The following is a 12,083-nucleotide window of genomic DNA, read 5'->3' on the forward strand; positions in this document are numbered from 1 at the left end:
GAGATACCATCTCACACCAGTTAGAATGGCAATCATTAGAAAGTCAGGAAACAACAGGTGCTGGAGAGGATGTGGAGAAATAGGAACACTTTTACACTGTTGGTGGGACTGTAAACTAGTTCAACCATTGTGGAAAACAGTGTGGCGATTCCTCAAGGATCTAGAACTAGAAATATCATTCGACCCAGCCATCCCATTATTGGGTATATACCCAAAGGATTATAAATCATACTGCTATAGAGACACATGCACACGTATGTTTATTGCGGCACTATTCACAATAGCAAAGACTTGGAACCAACCCAAATGTCCCTCAGTGACAGACTGGATTAAGAAAATGTGGCACATATACACCATGGAATACTATGCAGCCATAAAAAAAGGATGAGTTCATGTCCTTTGTAGGGACATGGATGCAGCTGGAAACCATCATTCTCAGCAAACTATGGCAAGAACAGAAAACCAAATACCGCATGCTCTCACTCATAGGTGGGAATTGAACAATGAGATCACCTGGACACAGGAAGGGGAACATCACACACTGGGGTCTATTGTGGGGAGGGCGGGGGGACGGATAGCATTAGGAGATATACCTAATGTAAATGATGAGTTAATGGGTGCAGCACACCAACATGGCACATGCATACATATGTAACAAACCTGCACGTTGTGCACATGTACCCTAGAACTTAAAGTATAATAATAAAAAAAAAAAAATCCTCCAGATGATTCTGGTGCCTGCCAAAGTTTGAAAATTGTTGATTGAAACCACTCTAAGACATTCCAAGCAAGGATCAGGAAAAGGCATAAAATCACCAGCTCATACCCATGTGTGCCGTATATACTTTTGAGTTCTTGCCTAAATACAAAATATAACATTATAAAAACGAACATACCATGAGTACTGATTTTTATATCTTGAAAGAAATCTGAATTTATCAAAGGAAAAATGTTTTAAAAGTTTGATAATTCAGTAAGTTTAATTCCCATGGTTTCATACGAAAACAATATTATTACTAGAAGGGTGCTGTATATAAAAAGACACAACTTAATCTTTGGAAAATGTTTGTAAATTGGGATCCTTTTACATTGGAGTAAAATATAAAGTGATATAATTGAGTTAGAATTAATTTAAATATGTCCATATGAACTCAGCAGTGAAACAGTTCGCTCAGTAAAATTTTATTTTCTTTTTTTGAGACGGAGTCTCGCTCTGTCTCCCAGGCTGGAGTGCAGTGGCACCATCTCAGCTCACTGCAAGCTCCGCCTCCCAGGTTCACACCATTCTCCTGCCTCAGCCTCCTGCATAGCTGGGACTACAGGCTCCGGCCACCCAGCTCATTTTTTGTATTTTTAGTAGAGATGGGATTTCACCGTGTTAACCAGGATGGTCTCGATCTCCTGACCTCGTGATCTGCCCACTCGGCCTCCCAAAGTGCTGGGATTACAGGCATGAGCCGCCGCGACTGGCCCTAAAATCTTACAAACTTCTTCTATAATCACTTTGTATGCAAGCTTTAAGGAATGAATGAAGCAAGCATCACAAATTTGGATTTCATTCCATTTGAAGGAGCCACTGCTTTCAGTGGTAACTGGAACCGTATCTTTGAGGCCAATAAAGCAATGTGGACCTTGTGGTCAAATAAGGATGTTTTTAAAGGTATCAAAGAGTTTATCTCAAAACCTAGTCATGGTTTGTCCTCAAAATATTTAAATAGATAGATGATGTTATTGTCTATTGGGACACAGTATTTTTTTTTAAGTTCAGGGTATATATGCAGGCCTGTTACATAGGTAAATGTGTCTCATGGAGCTTATTGCACAGATTATTTCATCACCCAGGTATTAAGTCTAGTACCCATTAGTTATTTCTCCTGAGGCTCTCCCTCCTCCCACCCTCCACTCTCTGATAGGCTCCAGTGTGTGTTATTTCTCTCTCTGTGTCCATGGGAACACAGTATGTTCAAAGAGCCGTAAGTCTGAGATCTGTAAAAACCAAAAGATAGGTAACATTAAGTGTGCACATGGGCTTTTGATAATGCTTACAGGAAAATGTTATGTATTTATCAAATTATATATTTATTTATTAAATTAAATATAGCCCAATCTATAAGTGTAATCAATAATTCTTATAACAATTCTGAGTTACTCATCAGAAAATGTAGAAAAGTCTGAAGGAGGCAGACTTAGAATATGCTTTATGAGATGTATTGTTTATATTATTTTGAAATGGAAGAATAATTAAAATATTCATCAGGATGGTAGTACCTTGCAATAAAAATTGAGAAAACAGGATGGGTAATACAAGCATACTTCAAAGATATTGTGGGTCAGTTCCAGTCCACTGCAATAAAGCAAGTATCTCAATAAAGTAAGCCACATAAATTTTTTGGTTTCCCAGGGCACATAAAAATTATGTTTATACTATACTGAATTAATATTAAGTGTGCAATGGCACTGTGTCTAAAAATCAATGTGCATACATTAATTAAAAAAATATTTTATTGTTAAAAGTGCTAAAGATCATCTGTGCCTTCAGGAGTTGTAACCTTTTGCCTGGTAGAGGAGCTTGCCTCAATGTTGATGTATGATAACTAATAAAGGTGGTGATTGCTAAAGGCTGGGGTGGCTGTGTCAATGTCTTAAAATAAGACAGCAGCAAAATTTGCCACATCAACTTACTTTTCCTTTCAGGAAAGGTTTATCTGTAGCATATAATGCTGTTTGGTGGCATTTTCCCCACAGTAAAACTTTTCAAAATTGGAGGCAATTCTCTCAAAACCTGCTGCTCTTTTATCTACTAGCTTTATATAATATCCAGAATTCTTTGTTGTAATTTCAACAATTGGTCACAGTATCTTCGCCAGGAGTATTCATAGATTCCATCTCAGTAAACCACTTTATTTGCATATCCATAAGAAGCAACTCCTCGGTTTATCAAATTTCATTATGAGATTGTAACAATTCAGTCACATCTTCAGGCTCTACTTAAATTTTATATCTCTTGCTATTTCCACCACATCTGAAGTTACTTCTGCCACTGAGGCCTTGAACCCTTCAAAATCATCCGTGATGAGGGGAATCAACAGCTTCCAAAATCGTGTTAATGTTGCTATTTTTACCTCCTCCTATGAATCACAAATATTCTTAATGCTATCCATCAGAGAATGCATTACGTACAGCAGTTACAGCCTTACAAAATGTATTTCTTAAATTCTAAGACTTGAAAGTAAAAATTACCTCTTGATCCATGGGTTACAGATTGAATGTTGTGTTAGCATGCATGAAAACTTTAAGGATATTTCCTTGTATATCTCTATCAGAGAGCTCTCGGGTGACCAGGTGCATTGTCAATGAGCAGTAATGTCTTGAAAGGAATCTTTTTTCTAAGCAGTAGGTCTCAACAGTGGACTTAAAATACTCATTAAACCACGCTGGGAGCAGATATGTTGTCATGTAGGCTTTGTTCTATTTATAGAACAAAGGTAGAGGAAATATAGCATAATTCTTAAGGGCCCTATGACTTTCAGAATGCAAAATCAGCGTTGACTTCAATTTCAGGTCACTAGCAGCCTTAACCCATAACAAGTGAGTCAGCCTGTTGTCTATTGAAGATTTGAAGCCAGGCATTGACTTCTCTCTAGCTGTGGAAGTCCTAAGTGGCATCTCTTCCAATATAAGGCTGTTTTATCTATTAAATATAAGGCTGTTTTATCTATTAAATCTGTTGTTTAATGTAGCCACCTTGATCGATTATATTAGATCTGAAAAACTAGCTTCAACTTCTGTATCAGCACTTGCTGTTTTACCTTGTACTTTTATGCTACGGAGATGTCTTCTTAAACCTTGGGAACTAACATCTGCTAGCTTCTAACTTTTCTTCTGTCACTTCCTCACCTTTCTCAATTTCATAGAATTGAAGATAACTATGGACTTTCTCTGAATTAGGCTTTGCTGTGGGGATTGTTGTGGCTGGTTTCATCTGCTATCCAGACCACCTAACCTTTCTCAACATCGTCAATAAGGCTGTTTTGCCTTCTTATCATTTGTGTGTTCACTGAAATAGCACTTTTATTTTCCTTCTAAAACGTTTCCTTGGATTCACATCTTGGCTTAATGTTTGGCACAAGAAGCTTAGTTTTTGGTCTAGCTTGGATTTCAACATACGTTCTTCACTAAGCTTAATCATTTCTGTCTTAGATTTAAAGTGAAAAATGTGAACACTTGCTTTCACTTGACCATGTAGAGGTCACTATAGGGTTATTGATTAGTCTAATTTTAATCTTGTTGTGTCTCAGGGAATAGAGAGACCCAGTGAGAGACAGAGATGGGGAAATGCTGGTCAGTGTAGCAGTCAGAGCACATACAACATTTACTAACTTCACCATCTTATATGTGGATGGTTTGTGATGCCTCAAAAGAATACAATGGTAACATCAGAGATCACTGATCACAGTTTACCATAACACATTTAATAATAATGAAGAAGTCTGAAATATTGCAAAAATTACCAAAATGTGAAACAGAGAATTGAAGTGATCACATGCTGTTGGAAAAAAATGGTGCCAAAAGACTTCCCTGATATGGAATTGCCATAAACCTTCAATTTGTAAAAAAAATGCATTATCTGCAAAGTGCAATAGAGAGAAGCACAATAAAATAAGATATTCCTGTATGTATATTATATATATTTTGTCAGTGATGCACCACATAAAAGGTAAAATTATGTAGCCATGTATATCTGGGCTTATTTTGTTTATTACATTTTACTGGGAAATAAAACAATGTCAAATCAATAGAATTAGGCTAAACATGGCAAAGGCAGGAGGAAGACATTTTGAGCTTCAGGAAAGGTACACTTGGTCACACAAGTGTAAAGGAAAGGAAAAAAGGGTATGAACACACTCACGGCTATTAGAGGAATGAGGAACTGCTGGGAGTTTTAGAAATGCATGCAGAATGCAAGACTGAATCCATATGGGAAAGCATTTTGTATAAAGGCATGAAAAATTAATATTTTCCTAGTGATATGCTTGACCAATTGAGTCTTCAAAAACAAATTATCTGCCTCACAACAGTTCCCTCCATTGCTCTCATGGTCCTTTTTGACACCAAGAGGTTTGACCCCCAAAGTAGAAGATAAGGGATGTCACATTGTATCTATAGGTTCACCAGTTAAGATGTGGGTAGACATGAATGAGGTCTATCTCATTCCTTTCTATCAGGATTTTCTCTGATAAAGAAAGTGTTTCTTAAAAATGAAGGGCAGTAATTTCAGAGCTTTATGTCCTCCACTCAGAAGGAGGTCTCTTATTTATGAAATGAGTTACCCCAAATGCTTTAATGATATTACCTTTCTCTATTTCCAATAGATTGGAAAAATTACAGACATGTTAAAGCAAGTTCTCTCTAATAAGTTTTTTCTAGATATGTTAAGATTATTAGGGAGAAGAAAACCGTGAATTTGTAACCTCTGGGAAATCTTGTAATCTCATGGACAGCAAGACTTGACAGGCAAAACAATATGCTGTTCCTTGAAGTTTTATTTGGCAAAGTTTTGAGACTGACTGGTAACTGATAGAGGTCTACTTTCCCCTCTTGAAATATTGGGGCCAGATGTATATAATAATTTAGATAAATTTTCATATTTAAGAAAGCTTATGGTACATTTGTTTTATAATATAAAACTACCCACCGGTGGGTCTAGGGTAATACTCTATAATCAAACATGTTAACTTTTCTGCAGTGAAACAGATAAAGTCACACTAAGTTATATAAATAAAAACTTTAACTGTCACCTCAAGTCGTTTTGCATCCAAATGTCTCAAAGTTATGAAAAAAGACTCAGGTTTTAGAGATTTTTGGAATCGAAATTGCAGCTAAGGGACTGTTAATCCCCCAAACAAAAATCACTGTTATTATTTACTATTAACACTATTACTATTATTCATACTGCTACTATTACTATTTATTATATGGCAGACATTTTGCTAGAGGCTTACTGAACACTTTCTAAATCCTCACAATGGTCTATTAGATGCATAGTAGAAAACTTTTGTTGTTGTTGTTCAAATATTTTCCTGTATTGTGACCATCTGTAGTCCATCAAAGGGTTTTTAAGAGCTTTAGTGCCTTCATTTATCTGAAGACATAGTTACAAGAAACATTTGAAAACTCTAAGAGCCAGGCAGCTGGTAAGAAGTAATGTCAAGATTCTATTCGATAAATGTCCAACTCAAAAATCCACACTGTATATTAAAGTTTCCATTATTTTTTCTTCCCTTCATATTGAACAAATACTTATTGAGTGTCAAGCATTATTACTGACACTATTATTGAGTGTCAAGCTTATTATGTGTCAAGCATTATTACTGACACTAGGGAGACACTAGGAAACAAAGGTTCTGCTCCCATAAAGATATTCTAATATCTAGAATACCTATTATCTCGAATATCTAACATCTAGACTATCTAGAACCTAATGTCCATATTCCAATGGAGGAAAAAATAATAAATGAGAATTTATTTTAAAAAACTATAAGTAGTAAAAAGCATAATGTAGGATAAGAAAATAATAAGTAATGATGTGGAGACACAGACAGATATTTGTAGGGACCTCCCTAAGTCCTTTGAGATCAGACCTGAATGAACTGAGAAAATGAGGTAATGAGAAGAGTGGCCCAGGCAGAGGGAAGAGGAAATGTAAGTGGCCTGAGGTGCAGGGTTGCCAGGTAAAACACCAGTACAGTGCATCCCAGTGTGCTGCCAGTATGTCCCATGTAATCCGGAACATACTTATACTGAAAAATGACTTGTTACTTTTCTGAAATACATAGTTTAAATCGAAGTCCTCTATTTGTATTTGCTCAATCTAGCAACTTTACTGGTGTGAAAATGTGTTTGCCCTATTACAGGAACATTAAGCAGACTGAGCTAGGAGTCCAAGCCAGTTTGAATAGAATCATCTGAGGGAGAGAAGATGAAGAAGAGACTGTCCAATATGGTAGTCACCAGTGTCATGTGACTATGGAGCCCTGAAACTGTGGCTGACGACATTGAGATGTGCTGTAAGTCAAATATAACCTATATGTAAGATTTAGTATTGATTTTCAATATGAAATATTTCAAGTTTTTTACATTGAATGCATGTTGAATTAATATTTTAGAGGTATTATGTTCAATAAAATCAATTATTGAAATTGATTTTACCTACTTTTTTATTTTTTAATGTTTCTACTAAAAACTTTAAAATTATATGTGTGAGTTACCAGTGGACAGTGCAGGATTAGAGAGAAAATGCTAGGGAAGGAAAGAGACCATGCAGAGTCTTGAAGACCATGGTAAGGATTTTGGGTATTACTTGAGTGAGACAGAAAGGCATTGAAGGGTTTAAGCAGAGGAATGACAGGACCTGACTAATTGTTTAAAAGAATCACTGAGATTGCTCTCTTGAGTCCCCTCCAAAGAACCACAACTGAGATAACTTAAACAAATGTTTCTTACTGGTGATGACTATTGTTACTATCTGCAAAAAAAAAAGTTATTGTGTATTCCCTCGGCTTGTCTCCTCAGCTCCTGGCTAAGGTACTACATGGATTGCAATTTACAGGCACAACTGACTTATTGCCTGATCTAAAAATGGCTTCTTCAGGTTATTAATTGAAAACTATTTTTGGAAAACCTACCATGTGCCAGATACTATTCCAGGTGCTAGGGATGAAGGAGCAGTAAAAGAAGGGGGAAAAGCAGCAGTGAAAATATGCCTCATGGGGGTTATACTTTAGTAGAGACAGTTTATATTAATAAAACAAAAATGAACAAATATATATAGCATATGAGATTTAAAGTGGTATGGTAAAAATGAAATACAAGATGGTTAAAGAGTACATTTTAGTCTGTTCTTACACTGCTATAGAAAACTATCTGAGACTGGGTAATTTATGAAGAACAGAGATTTAACTGACTCACAGCTCTGCAGGCTGTACAGGAGGCATGGCTGGGGTGGCCTCAGGAAACTTACAATCATGACAGAAGGTGAAGGGGAAGCAGGCATGGTCTTCACATGGCAAGACTGAGAGAGATAGAGAGAAAGGGAAAGTGCTGCACACTTAAACAAACAGATCTCCTGAGAACTCTATCACCAGAACAGCAAGGGGGAAGTCAGCCCCCATGACTCAGTTACCTCCCACCAGGCCCTTCCTTCAACACCTGGGGATCACAATTCGACATGACATTTGGGTGGGGACACAGAGCCAAACTATATCAGAGGACCAGGGTGGAATGGGCTACTTCCATTTTAAATGGAATGATTGGCTGAAAGGCTTCACATGAGAGAGGCGTGCGCAACCTGTTTTCATGTGAACATTTGTGCCCCTCATATTAATATGTTAAATCCTAAACCCCAATGTGATGAGGCTAAGACATAGAGACTTTAGGTGTAATTAAATCGTGAGGGAGAAAACCTCATGGATGGGATTAGTGCCCTTATAAAAGAGCCCCCAGACCAGGCACAGTGGCTCATGCCTGTAATCCCAGCACTTTGGGAGGCCGAGGCGGGCGGATCACAAGGTCAGGAGTTCAAGACCAGCCTGACCAATATGGTGAAACCCCATCTCTACTAAAAATACAAAAATTAGCTAAGCGTGGTAGCATGCACCTGTAATCCCAGCTACTCAGGAGGCTGAGGCAGGAGAATCACTTGAACCCATGAGGCAGAGGTTGCAGTGAGCCAAGGTCATACCACTGCACTTCAGCCTGGGTGACAGAGACTCCGTCATAAAAAAAAGAAAAGAAAAAGTCCCAGTGACATCTCTTGCCAGTTTCACTATGTGAGGTTGCAGTGAAAAGATGGCCATCTATGAGGAAGCAGGTCCTCACTAGACACCAAATCAGCCAGAGCCTTCATCTTGGGCTTCTCAGCCTCCAAAATTGTGAGAGATTTCTGTTGTTTTTAAGACACTCAATCCATGCTTTTTGTTCTACCAGCCTAAATGGACTCAGAAATGACCCAAGTGGATATAGAGGAGAGGGGAAGAGATCTGGTCATATAAATCAGCTAATGCAAAGGTTCTGAGACTGGATTGTGCTGGGTATGTTGGAGGAATGGCAAAGAAATCGAGATGTCTAACTAGATGGAGTGAGCAGGTGGGACAGTAGGAAATAAAGTATGCCTTGACACAACTACCTACCTCAAGGCTCCTAAGATACAACGAGAGGAAATGATGTGGTTTTGTGGAATTTTGAGGTTCCTGGAAAAGCAAAAATGGATCTGGTTTCTACTCATAGGTAGGCTACTAGTACCCTCATCACAGGGTTCTCCTGAAGCACATGCAAATTCTTTGGATTGAAAAGTGCATTTAAGTGGGTTCAATGTAATCAATACAATGTTAAGCCAGATAGGTTTCAAATTAGTGTAACCCTCAGGAACTCCAGAACTCACCTAGTAGGAACTGCAACAGGGATGTCGAATGGATGTATCATTAGTGTCAGTATCACAACTTGTAAATAAGTCTACCCTGAGCTTGTTTAGTCTTCTGGGGAGATGGGTGAGAAGAAAGTTAGGCTAAAATTAAAGATGTAGTTTCCCAGAAAAGTTTCATATAAAAGAGGTAGAGCAACTGTGGTTTGTAAGAGAAGTGGATGGAAGACAAATAAGAAATTTCAAAAGATTTTATATTCATAAAACAAAACCAGGCTAATATGTAAAAACCAATTAGAGAATTGAGAAATTAAACACATCATTGTCAAAATATAACATTCATTAAATAGGCTGATTATCATAAGTTAGTAAATGGTGTGTTTTAAATGCTAATCAGTGATGAGAAAAAAATAAATTAAAGCAGGATAAGTGAAACCAGGAGTGCCAAGTGCAAAAGGGGAAGGGGCAGGAGAGAAGAGCTGGGCAAAGGCCCTGAGGCAGGAACAAGGTAGAGAAGCCACAGTGGCAGGAGCTTTGCTCAACACTTAAACACCCTCAGACAACCTCTGGCTCTGTTTCACAATTAAAAAGGCCAAAGGAAGGCCGGGCACGGTGGCTCAAGCCTGTAATCCCAGCACTTTGGGAGGCCGAGGTGGGCGGATCACAAGGTCAGGAGATCGAGACCATCCTGGCTAACACGGTGAAACCCCGTCTCTACTAAAAAATACAAAAAACTAGCCGGGCGAGGTGGCAGGCGCCTGTAGTCCCAGCTACTCAGGAGGCTGAGGCAGGAGAATGGCGTGAACCCGGGAGGCAGAGCTTGCAGTGAGCTGAGATCTGGCCAGTGCACTCCAGCTTGGGTGACAGAGCGAGACTCCGTCTCAAAAAAAAAAAAAAAAAAAAAAAAAAGCCAAAGGGAAGCAGATGACCTCTGTGGGGCCTCGGGGTCATCAGGGACCCTCTAAAATGTGCATTTGTTTGCATCAGGAGGAGGGAACAAGGAATAAGGAGACATGACACAGAGGGAGAGCTATTTGGAAGGAATGAAAGAATATTTGAAAAAACTGATACGAAAGTAAATCAGGTCTATGCATTCTGTCACTGTGCATGTTGGCCTGCTGACTCATCAATAATTATCCTTTAGTTATTCAGTAAGTGTTCTACTGTCGTGCCCTTGAGGAGGTCCCAAAATAACCTTGAAGAAGGACATATATGCTGGGTCTACCACTGGAGAAAGTAAGACTCCCCCAATGGAGAACTGAATTCAGCATTTCCCAAATGTGTTCTGGGGGTTGCTTGTCTCATTCTGTGTTTTGTGATAAAATGATTGAAAGATTTGGTATGTTAGGAAACCACTGCACACTCTATCACTGTCTTGGTGATTCCTAAATAACTGGCACATTAAAGGCTTTCAGAAGCCCTCAGCATGAGAAGACTGAAGGGCTTTGTTTAATCCATCACTTCCCAAATTTACTTGAGGAAAAAAAAAAAAAAACATTATATTTATGTAACACATGTTCATATGTATCAGAGTTAATGATCCATAGAATCTGCTACAGGGGAGCAGCCTCCAGGTCAGCTTTCTAGCACACTAAGCAGGGGGGTGTGCAAGCATCCTTCCTCCCACCAGACTTTAGGGTCTTCATAAAGTGCTATCCCTGCCTGCCTGGCAGGATGTTGAACTAGAACTCATCCAAACAGAACATAACAGGGTGGCTTGTGATCCTCACCCACTTCTTATTCTTCTTTTTCTTAACAGAGAGAATTATCAGTAATGTCCCCATCAAACTCTCTCTTTTCTTTCTCTCTTTTCTTTCTCTCTCTCTCTCTCTTCAGCATTAAAAATTATCTATCCTCCTTTCCTCTTCTTACTGCCTAATTCTCCTTTATTAACTATTATGAAAAATAAACAATAATGTAACTCAATGTAGGTTATGACATCACCAAAGGTATAGGATACTACAAAAGAAGCACATGAAATAAGTGCTACTGCAGTTGAGGCCACCGGTAACTGGTGTTTCACAAAACACCAAGGCCTCAGAAAATGTGAAGGGCTGGTAAAACTAAAATAAATAGAGGATAGGAAAGGGCATTCTGGAAAACAAGAATGCCAACATTCTGAGCAAAGAAGTATTAATATCCAAATCATTTTTTCCTCTTCTATTAGCAATGATTTTACCCTTATGGCTTTAAGTAACCAATTCAATATTTGAAATGCCTATTTTCCTAAACATATTTATACCTGTCTATTAAAGTTTTCTTCTGTATTAAATGTTCAAAGAATAGTAGCATTCTTAAGTGGAGACATTTGCTTTAGCTAAGGTAATGACAAAACCAAGAGGGGAAAGTTGTCTGTCTTCTTCAGGCTTTTGAGGCAACAGGGGACTGTTTTATATGCAAAGCATAAAACAGTGAGCAAAAAATAACAGAACTTAATACGGAATTTTGATATTTTGTGTCCTGCCACTAACTGGCCCATAACAGTGGCAGGCTCTTTTAATCTCTTCGGGTTTTGCTTTCCTCATCTGCAAAAGGAAGCAATAGTATCTAAACCAGGAGTCAGCAAACTGCAACCAATGAGCCACATCCAGCCACTGACTATTTTTGTAAATAAAGTTTTATTGGCGCACAGCCACACCCACTTGTTTATGTGTTGTCTATGGCT

Source organism: Rhinopithecus bieti, unplaced genomic scaffold, assembly GCF_001698545.2.
Source record: "Rhinopithecus bieti isolate Rb0 unplaced genomic scaffold, ASM169854v2 scaffold_5948, whole genome shotgun sequence".
NCBI lineage: Eukaryota > Metazoa > Chordata > Mammalia > Primates > Cercopithecidae > Rhinopithecus > Rhinopithecus bieti.